The sequence below is a fragment of the Gobius niger genome, assembly GCF_951799975.1.
Source record: "Gobius niger genome assembly, chromosome: 23".
Classification (NCBI taxonomy): domain Eukaryota; kingdom Metazoa; phylum Chordata; class Actinopteri; order Gobiiformes; family Gobiidae; genus Gobius; species Gobius niger.
Genome location: NC_136874.1, coordinates 12,114,288 through 12,128,885, shown reverse-complemented (window position 1 = coordinate 12,128,885; position 14,598 = coordinate 12,114,288). Strand labels below are relative to the sequence as shown.

General features: G+C 41.2%; 1 protein-coding gene across 2 annotated transcripts in view; it reads right to left on the bottom strand.

Annotated features, from left to right (window-relative positions):
• The window catches only part of LOC306981808 (uncharacterized protein), a 65,765-nt gene that overhangs the window by 44,263 nt on the left and 6,904 nt on the right, over positions 1-14,598 (bottom strand). The window lies entirely within an intron of this gene.

Here is a 14,598-nt window from a genome sequence, read left to right as displayed (position 1 = left end):
GGAAAACGTTCTAAATTTCAGAGATATTTCCAGAAAATATATATATTTTTTCCAAAGCGAAATATGTTTTCAGTCACACAAAATCACAATGGATTTATTCCCACTGAGCAATTCACAAAAACAGCAGCGGAGAATGACATTCGACAACGATATGGAGGAAGGTCGTTTCATTGAGGTGCAAAACAATAGCTGCTATGGCGTTGTAAACTGGATTACCACCCCATGACATCAGCGAGTGAAACAGTGTGTTGAGAAGCCAACAGAATATGCGAGAAGGCTGAAGGAAACTGAACACCAGTCCAGGTATGTTTTTCAAGAAAGACTGACACTGTTCCATACATAGTGGATTATATCGTGGTCCGTTGTGTAGGGCTGTCCGAATGTCCAGAGAGAAAAAAGTAGTGCACTCAAAATTTCCCACTATGCATTCTGGGGGGCGAGGACAAAGTAGTGGGCTACGTGTCCAAATTAGTAACAGAACCAGTGCACTAAACAGTCTACTGCAGGGGTAGGCAACGTCAGGCCCGGGGGCCAAATCTGGCCCTCCAGCACAGAACCTCTGGCCCTCAAGATGATTTTGAGAAACATAATGACACAAATCAGAAAGTACTTTAACATTTTTAGGGTTAAATGGGAGAAATACTGTTAATACACCCAATTAGGTCATATTATGTACAACTTAAAATTAAAATAATTTGAAGGAAGAAATGACAGAAATCTACTCAAATTAAGAGATTCAATGTAAAGTGTGAGTAGATTTGGTCTGGTCTTAGATCAGATAAAACCAAAGGAACAAGTCAGTATTCTCTTAATTCACATTATATTGTATAATTTCAAGTGAAAAACAAATCTTTTTAAAGGTTTATTTGTCTGAATTTAAAGTGGGTTTTATGCTTGTTCCATTGGCATCAGCATTTGTATCTTTATCTTTATCTTAGATTAGCCCAAACAGACTCAAATTCAACATAAAGAACCTTTTATTCAAGCAATTTTAAGTCTTTTATCTCATTTAAGATGGCCATTTTTCCAGTGTAGTGCTTTACTTTGGCCTAAAATTGGCGGCTTCGGCCCTTGGTCTTTAGACAATGAAAAAAATTGTCTACTGTATCGTGAATGAGGGCTGGGTTTGGACTAGGATGGACATTCGGACTTTTCACTTTGAGTCGTGTTTGGTAACTCCCTGCTGGCACTTAGTGTAATCTTCTCGGACCATTTAACCCGACACAGACGGCGACAAAAACATGTGCTCACATCAGACGGGTGCTGACTAAATGATGACCTCCATGCTCCCTCTTGTCGCAAAAAAAAAAGTGTCCTCACCCCAGCTCTGCACCAAAAACTGCTGTATCCGCTCCGGCTGGGTTTCACTGAGATGGCAAATTTCACCCTCCGCCGCTGGACTAGGCATAATGTGAGTCATCAAACACGACAGTCATAATCTGGAGGAGCAGGCCTACTACAGCACAAAGCGAGGGAAGTTTATTTGGAGAGCACAATTCATATTACAAAGCAATTCACAGTGCTTTATAGAACGGGGGATAAAAGTACATAAAGGCCTGTTTTGCTCGAGTGGGCCATGTCTCTCATAAAGTTATAGGACCTTACCGAATCCTGACATTTACACAGACTATAATCTAGTGAGTCAAAGGAAAAATTGAAAATTGCTTGTAATTGTTAAGAGTATATAGCTTCATAAACTGGAGCAATATAATTTGTGGGTTTATTTGACCAAGGCACTTTACACTTAGCCAATGTTTAGTTTATTTCTGGAACATTTATAGACCCCAAAGTATCAAAAGGTTTTATTCCTGTGCAAGATGCCCAGGCATAAGCTAAAATAGTTTACGAAAACATTCATAACATGTGGCATTTGGCTAATGTTGCTAGCTTAAACCAATTGCTAGACTGAATGAAACCCACACAAAAGCTGCTACAATCCTATAAAACTCACCTAATGTTGTTGTAATGAAGTAATTTTCTCAAAAAGTCAATGTTTTTTCCCAAATGGGATTTCCAATTTCCCAACAGCTAATTTTTTGTTGATGCTAAGCCATGATATTGTTGTTGTTTTTTCATTAGCTACTTTCAGAGACATTCGGGTCAAAGGTCAGCGGCGGCGCTAGACAGGGAGCTAATCCTCTCAGAGCGGCTGGATATAGATGCACACGGAGATGACGCTGTCGGGACAATGTGCGCGAGCACTAGGCCAAATTTGTCACAGGGCTAATCGCCCGTTGCATGCAAGCCTAGCATGATAACTAGGCGGCGAGTCTGACGTTACATGACTAAGGCGAAAAGAGTTACAAGATCTTCTAAAACCTTAAAGTGGAAATTTACTGTATTGTTACAGCTGATGATGAAAAAAACAAACATAAAATCCCAAACTTGTTTTAAGACGTCCCACGTCACTGTGGATTATGAGCAGGCAACCTAAACCATGATATTTTACTTTTGTTGAGAGTGCAGAAAGGGACACGTCTTTATCACTATCACTACTCCGATGTTCTTCATGCCATTTCATTTATTTAATTTCATTTATTTATTTATTTAATATGGACATAGCAATTACATTGGACGAACCAGATGCATTGTTTAAAGTGTTATAGCACATGTGCTAATTTTCAACACCTGTCCATAGGTGGCACCTGTGCCATTGTTTGTTCTTTTAATTTTGCTCGGCGACAGAAAATTCAAGCTTTCATTTTTAACTAATGGGATGCTAACAAATCAATGTGATTGCGACAAAGACAGATTGAGCACGGAACTGCTCAGAACAGTTCCATCCATCCATCCATCCATCCATCCATCCATCCATCCATCCATCCATCCATCCATTCATCCTCTCCCGCTTTATCCAGGGCCTGGTCGCGGGGGCAGCAGTCTCAGCAGAGATGCCCGGACTTCTCGATCCACGTACACCTCCTCCAGCTGTTCTGGGAGGACCCCGAGGCGACACCAAAACAGCTCGGAAACATAGTCCCCCCAGCGTGTCCTGGGCCTTCCACGAGGCCTACTCCCAACAGAACAGTTCCAATGATGGTTTATGATGTTTGAAAATGTACACTTCCAGATTCATAATTTTACATGAAGCAAAATTCAGGAAATAGAGATTGGAACTCTACAAAGTCCAAGAATATATGTCCAAAAGTGTGCAGGATTACTCCAACTTCCGTGAATGAAGCAAAATTACTCCTGGCTAAAAGCTGAAACTGCAGATTTTGCATGACACATTAAGACAACACACCATACTTTTTGTAAATCCAGTGTTTAAACATGTTTCTGGGGTCGTTTAGCACCATTTTGCCAGCACAATAGTTCACTTTGAGCATGTGTTGACGGCCAGCTGTCTGTCGCCGGCACCACAGCGGCGGTAGAGCAGCGTAAAAAACAAATCGGGTGCAAAGAAATTAACAAGTCGTTTGGGAAACAACAGCTGCCAACAGAAAACCACAGACCATTTGGCCGACAATTCCATTCAGTAAATGACAGTCACTCAAATACGTAAAACATCCCCGTAACAGTGTCCAATGATTTTCGAAAAGATTTAGAATAATTTCTTCCTTCCATTTTTACTAGCTTTTTACAACATCTGCGTAAAAACAACAGCAACGCTAGTAAAAAAAAAAGATGCTAAATCCGAGGCCACATGGCTAATTTCATGTAGTAAACAAAGTATTTAGCAAAATCACTTCTTTGTAGCCTAAACTGTTTCACATTTGAACATTTTTTGGGTTCTTGATTTACATTGTCTGACTGTTTTTAAGCCATTTGAGTCACATTTTGCCACCCAACACGCTGACCTTGAAATGACCCCCCCCCCCCCCCCCCCCAGTCAAAAACATTCCCAAATAAAGTCCCTCTGTCTGCCATTTGTCTTGCTTTAATCCGAGCACAGGAAATTCCGCTAATGTGAAATATATTTGGGAGGCCTTGCAGCTCCCAGCGTAGACCAGGAAGTGAGCCTTTTTTTATGCAGCCAAAGCTCCTGAATAGAGTCTACTGTTTTTTATGGACTACCAGATTTAAAGCGTGCCAGCCTTTGCGTGCACACATGAAGCTAATTTGAGCTAGCGTGTGCCAGGCTAACCACAGGGTGTAGCCACTAGCTTTGAAGCGCAAACATACGCTACTGCACGACGCGTATTACTGCATGGAAAAGGAAAAGTTACTCACTAGAACATAGACCTTTCTGTTGCTGGAATATAGCAGAGGGGGGGCTAAATTGGGGGTGTCTGGTGGGGGAACGAAACGCTGTAAATGTCAGGCTAGGTTTGCTGCGAGAAGATAAAACATGAAGACAAAATGCAAAGGTCGTACTAGATGGCGGAAACGTAAAATGCCACAATATGTCAGTATAAAAGAGGACAAAGGTTGAGAAAAGTTTAGTGTCAACGTGGGTCAACAAGCAGCAGGTAAGTTATTGCAGATACCAGAGCCGTGGGAAGATGTTTTAGTTAGGGGGCGCTGAGGGACAAAATTTACCCCCAAAATACTTTTTCTGTGCATAAATCCTATTTATTAACCTCTTGTTGACTCCCGCCTGAACCAAGAGCATTTTGAAAGACCTACAAAACTAAATTGATCTTTTATCCTCACATCAGATTTTTTTTCATCACTTTTTTTGTTGGGCAGTCGTCTCATTTTTGTCAAATTTTCGTGACTTTTTGGTCACTTTTTCGTCAAATTATTCGCATTTTTTTTGTCAAATTCTTATCACTTTTTCGTCCATTTTTTCTCACTTTTTTGTCAATTTTTTGTCCATTTTTGTCATTTTTTTGTACATTTTTTGTCAATGTTTTCTCACTTTTTTCACATTTTCATCCTTGTTTTCGTCTCAGTTTTGTTGCTATTTTCACACCTTTTTTCCAGAAGCTTTTGGATTGGGGTAAAGCTGGAGAAAATGTGCTCGGTTCAGGTGGGAGTTAAGGGGCTAATATTGCCTGCAGTTCACAAACTATCCACCAGGGGGTGCTGCAGCGCCCTCAGCACCCTGGGTTCCCACGGCCTTGGCAGATACCGTGCTATAAGTCAATATTGCTCACCGTGCACAAGAACGGTAAAAGCAAACTACTAAATATTTCACATGAATGTCCTTAAAGTCAACCGAAAACAGCCTTCCTTAAACGTTGCCTACTCCAAATCAATTCTAGATCCCTCCGGTGCTCATTTGCCTCACGTTGCAGATGTGGCCAGAGCGTCAGACCGAAGCTCCCCTCCAGATGTTGGACGTGTGAGGAGCCGGAATGAGGGCCGCCGAGGTGAGGACACACATGGCACTGAGCAGCGGAAGTGTCTGGAAGTCATCAAGGCAGGACCAGATGCGCAGAGCAACGTCGCCGCGGTCATGTAAATACAGAAACAAAGACGTACACACTGGGTTCATGAAAGACTGTAGGCCTGGTGCGGAACTGCTTTAATCTGGGCGTATGTTTACTTTCACATCAGACATGAATTAAACCAGTGCTGATTTAATCCACGATAAGCCCTGGTTTAAGCCTACATAGTACTACTTTAGGCCAGGTTTTGTCCTGAAATAGTCTCAGTGGCGTAGGTACACGAGAGGATCAATGTAAACTACTGTATAAAGTAAGCAGAGCACATAAACACAAACAAACTATGAGCTGGAGTTGTATTCGACATCTGTCCGGTGTGTGGGCTCTGTCAGGGAGGCGTGTCCAAGTAAACCGCAAAGAAGTATTGCAATTGCCAATCACATTTTCAACATGTCCAGGAGCATTTACATTTGTGTGAAGACTGAAATATGAGCTGATCGATGAATACAAGCATCACACGTCCATTACATCCATATATCCATCTTGGGTAACTGGTATCAATTGATGGTGGCTTTTCCATCGACAAAAGGCACTCAAAGAGCTTTACATTAAGGAGCCACTCACCCATTCACACTCTCATACAATTACCGGTATCAGACATTAGAGGCAAGGTGGGTGAAATGTATTGTCCATATACACAACAACAGCATCTGCGGGAGTTGGAACTGCAAACCTTCCAGCTAAAAGATTACCTGCTCTACTATCTGAGAGATGGCAAGACAGCCCAGGAACTTACAGGAACTGGAGGCTTTTTGCCAAGAAGAATGAGCCACTTTAACATCAGAAAAAATAAAGAACCTCATCCACAACTAGCACAAAAGACTCCAAGCTGTCATTGATGTTAAGATAAGATAAGATAAGATGGTACTTTATTGATCTCACAGATGGAGAAATTGCATTCGATGAGAGAGCATCCGGCAGCAGCACCCATTCAGTGCGCACCACTCTTTTTTTTTTTTTTTCTTAAAGGAGGCAATACACCGCATATAAAACGGGGGTATGTAAACTTTTGATCAGGGTCATTTTGGTACTTTTTTTCATTATTGTTAGAGAATTAACAATGGTGTTCGAGAGGACAGATGAAAAACAGGCAGCAGTCTGGATGTCTTATGCAAGAGAAGTTTATTTACCATCGGTGCGGGACCCGGAGACATGAACTCGAGACATTGCGCCAGTCCTACCATTCAAGTCTGTCTATGCTTAATTCTCTAACAATTATGATTTAAAAAGAGCAAACTAAGTTGTTTGACCATAAATGGCTTCACACAACCACTAACTATGAGTGAAAAAATGTATCTATCCATGAATCCATGAATCCATCCATCCATCCATCCTCAGTGCATCCATCCATCCATCCATCCATCCATCCATCCATCCATCCATCCATCTACACTTCCATCTATATCTCTCTAAATAATTATCTAGTATCCATCCCATCCATCCATCCATTGTCTGTATCAATAATCTAAACGTTTATCTAATGTATATCTATCCATCCATCGTTTATACCAGCCAGGTGTATTTAATTGGTCGCCCGGAGGCCAAACCCAGCCCACTAAACAATCTGGTCTGGCTCACTGACAATTTCCTATAAAAAAATGATTATTAGCCAATTAGTCTTATATCCATCCATCAATCAATCAATCCATCCATCCAACTTAATTGAAGTCTAGATTTTTTTCTTTTTCTGTACTCCTTCAGCCAAACCCCCACTCTCTATCCATCTCTTATCTATCTCTCGCTCTCTCCTTCTTCCCTCTCTCCATCTCCTCCCACAGAACATAAAAAAGAGGCATGAGTCAGGGATGGAGATGGACTTTTGGCTGAATCGAATGCAGCGAGCACCACCCTCGGAACAGTTGTGAAGGAGTATACACAGGTTATTTTTAACATATCGTCTGCAGTACCGTAACCAAGCCAAGCCGGTCCTGCGCCTTTTCTCTGAGCAGTTATGGCCATGTTTCTATTCTACACCATGATATACATTTTAGGCCTCACATAGTACACTCGAAGACAAAGACATTTATCTCACTGAACCAATTCAACGAGGCTACTTTGAGAAGCGTCTTACAAAATGGCCATGTCAGAAGCAGGAAGCGGCAGGGTGTTGTCAGCGCTTCCACCTTGAGTTGTTCTAAGTGCGAGCCATTAGGGAAAGTGATACAGCAACATTGTGGTTGTAAGAGCAGTGTGGGATGGGTCTCAGGGGCAAGCAGAGCATTCTATTCTGAACTCTCACGCCACTTTCCATTGACAAAAGTGAGGCGAGAAGGCCGCCAGAGCGAAGAACAAAAGTTACTGGAATAGTTGGAATAGTGTTGAGTCATATGATGATTGATATATTGACTTATAATTCAATAAATGACAGATAAGAAATACATTTTTGGGCTAAATATTTATTGTTAACTCATATCGGTCCAAGTAAAAGTAGTGTTTGAGAGTAAAAAGTTTGTAGCTTCAAAAATGTATGGAAACAGCATGGGGACAAAACTTCATCCTTGTTGGGAGCCAGTGGTATTACCAGTACATCTGCACACTGCCACTGTTCTGGGGCATTCATCATAAGGCTTATTCTAATAAATTTAATTTGTTACTGACCGCCTCAAGTAGGTCTTCCTCAAACTACTTCCAGGTTCACAATAGCTAAAAACAGGTAATATTATACTACACACGCCATACAAAGAGAGTCAAACACTGCTCTTTATATTTACGCTCATGCAAAGATGTTAGATCGCTTTGACAGAACATAAGTTATCTTGACGCCATGCACAAAGTTTCTAAAGATGCTGCTTCTGTCAGAGGCACACAGAGAACTGCAGGTTGCCATGTCACCCACAACATATGACTCATCAGCAAGTTTCTACTTCCACACAGCGACAAGGACACTCGCTGTGAAGAGCTTACCGAACACTCTCAAAGTGCATCTTTTACAGCTCACATCAAATGACTCAGGTGCTCCTTCTTCCCCGCGCACCACTTCAGAAGATGTGGCTTTCTAAGTAGCACTTCGAATGAACATGGTCTGACTAAAGTTGCACACAGTAGACAAGGAAAAGCAAGGACTTGTGAGATCTAAGAAAGAACCAAGACCAAACCAGTGCGAATATAATTTTTGCTAGGAAGGTATCAATCACAAAAGATTTACACAGAATTTAGTTGGTCTCAATCTGAACAAAAATGAGTCAAGTTTATGATCAAAGTGTTAAAATGGTGGTAGAGCAGAACAACAATTCTTCAATCATATATTCTCTATCTGTTAAACTTCTGGAGCAAAAACGAAGATGTAAATAAACAAAACATGGCCGACTTTGGGGCTGCCCTTGCCGAAAGGGGGCCCTCCGGTTATTGCGAGATACAGCTCTGGGTCAGTGTGGGCTGCGTTTGTGGCCTGGAGCAGAGTGGTGTGTCAGGATAACGTCAGCATGTATTGGACTGACATGTTCCCAAATCCACTCAGACTGACTGTCACATACACTTTGTGCACGGGCAGGAGACACCAACTGAGAAAACCACTTTTTAGATGACAAATCCAATCGAAAAAAGGATATCAAGGATTGGCCCTATCTCGAAACCGGAAAGCTTACTGCTGTCGTTGACTCCATGTGGCCGAGGTAAGCGTTTTGGCACCATCTCGTGATTCTGTGACATTGACGACAAGCTCAAACTGAAAAGCCCCGACACTAAAAACTAGGGCTGTGCTCAAAATATCGTTACAGAATCTCTAAGGCTTAACTTGCTGCACATATTCAACACAACAACAACAACAAAACAATAATTTCTTCTTACTTCTGTTAGCGCACACAGGAAATGGCCTGCTTCAGAACATGCTAACTCCTAATGATGGAACAGCACATGTCCAGATAATAGTCCACACCATTTGTACTGCGCTAATCTGCTGCTTTCCCTCTCCCTCTTCTGGGAAATACACATCAGACCATGGGAACTAAACACGAGCATTTAAAACTGTTTTTCCAGCGCATTCCAAATGTATGACTTCTACGCGCCATATCAGAAAGGAAAAAGAAAAGCTTATTAACAAGAGAGGATGCAGAGCAGTTGGCATCAAAGAGGGATGGCAGTTCAATTATTTGAACATGTTTTGGAACTAAAAAGCCTCAAATGCAAGGCGCTCGTACTAGGGCGGAAAACCATTCAGCTTGAGCCAAGGACTCGCACTGAAAAAAAAGTTTGTGAAACGGACAAACTTCCTGCAGCCTTGCCGGGTTACTTTAGCTTAGTGCTGCTAACAAACAGCGCAATACCAATTTAGAAGAATGATTTACAAGCTAAACCTAGAAATAATTAAAACTTCTTGAGACTTTATCTCCATGGCAACAAATGTACATTCTATTGCTGGGTTGCAGGTGACATCACAGCATTCTAAAGGCCTATACTATTATATAGAGGAAAAATTATTTTGTTTTTGAGGAAATTTTTGGTCTTGTACTGAGAGATCTTGGACCCAGTGACTGATATTAAAGATCATTTTTTAAATTCATATATATTTTTTTTAGCTACGGCTTGTGAAAGTGTAATGTTATTAATAGGAAAAACGGGCTCTTGCCCCCCACTGGGTCCGATGACATCATCAAATTCTAGAACCTGCAACCCAGCAATACAGACGGCATCTCGTCATAGAAGGGGGCGTGGCTTCGCTGAGGGGGAAAATAGAATCTTTAGAGAAACACAATTTATGATAAATAAATTAAATAAAGTCAAGTGTAAATCAGGTCCATATGGATATTTTCTCACAGCAGATTGTTCAGTAGAAGTGAAAAAACGGTAGTTGTAACTAGCGCTAGCTAACCGTTAGCATTAGCCCGATGCTGACATGTAGCATCAAGTTAGCATCTCCGTTATTTATGTATTTATGGGCTGTTGAACAACTATGTTCCTCTCCCATGTCTTTGTATCACAAAGAATATCACAAAGGTTTTTACCATCTAAAGAACATAGCCAGAGTCGCCCCATTCTCTCTCGGGCCATGAGAGGTTTTTAAATGTCTTAATGGTCTTGGTCCTTCTTATCTTTCAAGGTTCAAGGTTCAAGGTTCAACTTTATTAATGTCCCGAAGGAAATTATTATGCAGCAGGAGTCAGAACTGCTTTTACCTTACGAACCTTCACGGCCCCTTCGCTCCTCCGGCAGGGGTCTCCTAGTTATTCCTAAAGTCAACAAAAAGACTCATGGTGAGGCGTCTTTCCAATATTGCGGCCCTCGCCTCTGGAACCACCTGAGGAGGAGCTCAGGACTGCAGAGAACGTTCACAGCTCAAGACCCACCTTTTTAGCTTAACTTTTAACTGACTAATCTATTTATTTAATCCTAATATATAAAATGTATATATGGGAGGTTGTCCCAGGCGCATTGTTTTAAATGTTGTAATCTGTAAAGCACTTTGTGATATGAAGCGCTTTATAAATAGGGTTTGATTGATTGATTGATTGATTGTATCTTTATTTAGTAGAAAACTATCTTCATATTTCAGCGTTTGTTAAAGTAGTTTTTGAATAATTAAAGAAAGTTTAGGTTTTTCTCCAAATTGTTTTCCCCCTGAACCGTTTTCAAACACGACCATATATGGGCAATTCCAGAGATGCCGTCTGTATCTCTTGCACAAGTTACTATTTTTACTTCCTGCAACAATTCCCATTTCACAATCCAAAACATATAATATTCTCCGGGCGATCGCTTCTAAATACAGGCTACGCGCATGAGGAGGAGCTCTGAACATAATCCTCCAAAATAAACTTTGTTATGTCACAAATCCCACACACTTTGAAGAGCAGAGCGTTCCTACTCAAACAAGTGGGAGCTCTAACATGGAAAACAATTCCCCCAAAGTTCCCGCTAAATCTCATCTGCTCCATTTGGCCCGGGTCGGGTCGGGGGGGGGGGGGGGGGGGGAACAAAGCGGGTCCGGACAAGGCTGTAATTAACTGGGAAGATTCTTTGACGAGGCTGTAGTAGGGTACAAAAAAGGGCTCCATTGTGTGAGGTCTACAAAGAAGAGAGTGAGGCTTTAGAACAGGGGGAGATTGGGGGGGGGGTGTCGGGTGAAAAGGTAGAAGTGGCCACGGGGAGGACGGAAGGGCATCTGAAGAGGTCTAGACGACGTTTTTCAACCACGTTTAAGGGGAGACACTACAGGCAAAACTCAATTTTTTCAGTTTTCAGGTTTTGGGCCAAATTGGTCTCTGAACATACAAGCTTTCACCCAGAAACCAAAAATATCCCAAATCTTCACAATAACATGTTTAAATATTGCGCTGATTCAATGTTCCCCCATAGACTTATATGGGAGAACACAAATTCAAGGGCCTTTTTCTCAAAACACATTTTTCTGTCATTGTGGCGACACTATGTCCACGTCAGTCGGACCTAAAGACTTCACATTTTCCAGCCTTGGACTAAACAATATTTGGAAGATTTTTTCAGAGGGATTTTTTATTATTTAATCCCTAAAGCCCCATTTATTGAGTTTTGAATGTAAAAAAAAAGGGCGAAAATTACATTTTTACAAATTTTTCCACTAAAAAACAGATTATTTTAAAACTAAACAAGAAATCCAAAATCCCCTCTGAGAAAGTCTTGGTAACTCATTTATCAATAAAATGAAACCATGCATTTGAATGTAGCTCTATCCATTGGGAAATTTGGGGCATTTTTAGGCATAAAACACCTTGTTCTTATATGAAAAGATGAAATGACAGAAAACTTGCAATGTATTTTTTTCTCACATTCATGCCAGTGATCTACAGCAAAAGTTTCAAATTAATATCTGTACATTTAAATTTTTTCCCTATTCACCTGCAGTGTCTCGCCTTAAGGGGATCAAACACTTCAAACACCACAGTAAGCGGCAGAAGATGCAGTATTATACCTTTGACAGATACAGACACAGTATTGAAGTCCTATTGGCGTCTAAAGGCCTTCCCAGCTCTATTGTATTACTTTGAAGGCCTCCCCAGTGAGTGTATTGATAAGCTGCTGTAGAGGTTAGCACTAGCCACGTTAGCATTAGTGAGTGCTTTGCGATTAGCCTCATTATCCATTATGGAACCAAGGTTATGGCTGTGCTGCAGAGAAGATATGGCCGGACTGCATGACCCAGTGTGATAAATAGCGATACTTACGGTCACAGTCACCAACGAAATGGCCTTACCATGTTCTTCTTTGCTTTGTGGGAGTGTTCCTCAGGCTCCAGCTCAGTTTTTCTTGACAATGCTTTTAGACTGATTCCCCTGTCCCACAAATATCTCCACAGTTCAGCTTCATTTACGCTGACGTTTGACTGATGGCCCCAACTTCCATTCAACATTGCCCCTAGCACGTATTTTGGAAGACGAATGAACTCACATGAGCAACAGGCTCAGGTCACTAGGGGTGGACCAGGGGTGTTGCACTTTGCTATTCTAATGTGGCACCTGGTCCGGCCCAGGGGCGGATCTAGAGGGGTGGCACGGGGTGGTAGCTGCCACCCCAAGTAAAGGTCTTGCCACCCCGTTGTCATGTGGTCATCTGCTCTAGAAGGGTGCTTAAAGAGGTCCACTCTCAGTTAGTATTTTTTTGACAGGATAAAGAATTATAACAATTTTATGGCTAAATAAGGAGCCAGGTGCAACTCCTGTGGCTCCAAAGCAGTGTTCATTTCGTCGACTAAAATATTTAGTCTTAATTTTTAGTCAAAGTGATATTGTTGACGACTAAAATTGGACTAAAACTAAATTAAAAGTTGTTCATGAGACTAAAACTATGACTAAAATGTCCAGATATTTTAGTCGACTAAAATAAGACTAAATAAAAATGAAAGGGAGAGACTAAAATCATCCAAACTTCTATTGTCGTCTAAAAGAGCCTCAGATCATGTAAATTCTCAGCCAAAGGAGCAGCTCTGAGCTTTGTTCATGTGGAGCAGCTCCATGAAGCAGAGGAACAAGATTTAATATGATTATAATCAATATTATAAAAGCAAAGTCGACTAAATTAGTGTTAAATTTAGTCGACTAAATTGACATGCAATTTTAGTCGACTAAAACTAGAAAGAAATTGAAAACATGTTTTCGACTAAATCTCGACTAAAATGACATTACATTTTAGTCAAAAAAAATGTTGTCAAAATTAACATTGCTCCCAAGTTGATTATTATTATTATTATTATTATTTTTTTTTACAAAAGTTTAAATTTTACCTGAGTTATAAACCCCCGCCTTATATTATGGATAATGCTACTATTTGTGTATAATTTTGGGGGCTCAGTTTTCATCTAAACGGGAAAAATTGCCCCGTGATCAGGCAAAACTTGCGTACCCCCGCTAAAAACATTCGACATTGCCACCCCAGAAATGATCCCTGACCCTGCTTGCCACCCTGTGATTTTGTTTCTAGATCCGCCCCTGCTCCGGCCCAAGTATTTGTTTTTTTTAAGTCTCAGTTACATTGCAGCTTTCTTGTCAATATTTCCCCCCAATACACGCCCTGTCCCAGTCCTGCTGGGTGGGGTCGCACCTGATGATAACTGTAGCAGGACAAGGGAGTTCCAGCGAGACAGAAGCAGATGGAAGTGGATTAGCATGTGAGCCTGTGGGAGGTCTATGTAACACAGGTGAGACGAGGACAAGCACCTAGACAGACAGGAGTAGAGTCTGTCAACCTCTCTTGTAGTTCTTGTTGCTTTTTCATCGCTTTTTAGTTGCTTTTCCGAACCAGTACTAGATATTTTCAACTCCTAGTAGCCACACTGGTACTATCTTACTGTTAGGAGTAGAAGTATTGCAACTATGAGCTCAAGTTTAGAAGCACCATCGATCAAACAAGAAGGCAAACAAGGCAGCAGCGCCCCTGATGCTTCCACTTTTTCCTCGTCCTTTTATGAATCTCAGACAGAGAGATGCCAATCAGACCATCCCTTGAGATATGATCATCACAGCACATACCGACTGTCAGCCATTACACTGCAGCACCAGTCTGTCATGTACAAGCCGGTAAACATAGGACTATTATCTACAAAAAACATTCTGCGCCAAAAACACTCAAGCATCCCTTTCATCTGGCCTCGTGAAGCCTCGATATGAAATGTGTGTGTACATCTATAGTCCTCTTTATGACCAGACATAAACGTATGAGTGAGGCATTGCATGGTATTAAACAGAAGCCATTGTTTTGAACACGGGCTGAACAATAACTTGGCTTTTTTTGCAATTTAGACGAGAGAAATATACAAGTGTAGGCATTGTGAAACTTTAGGTTGGTTTTTGCAAAATGA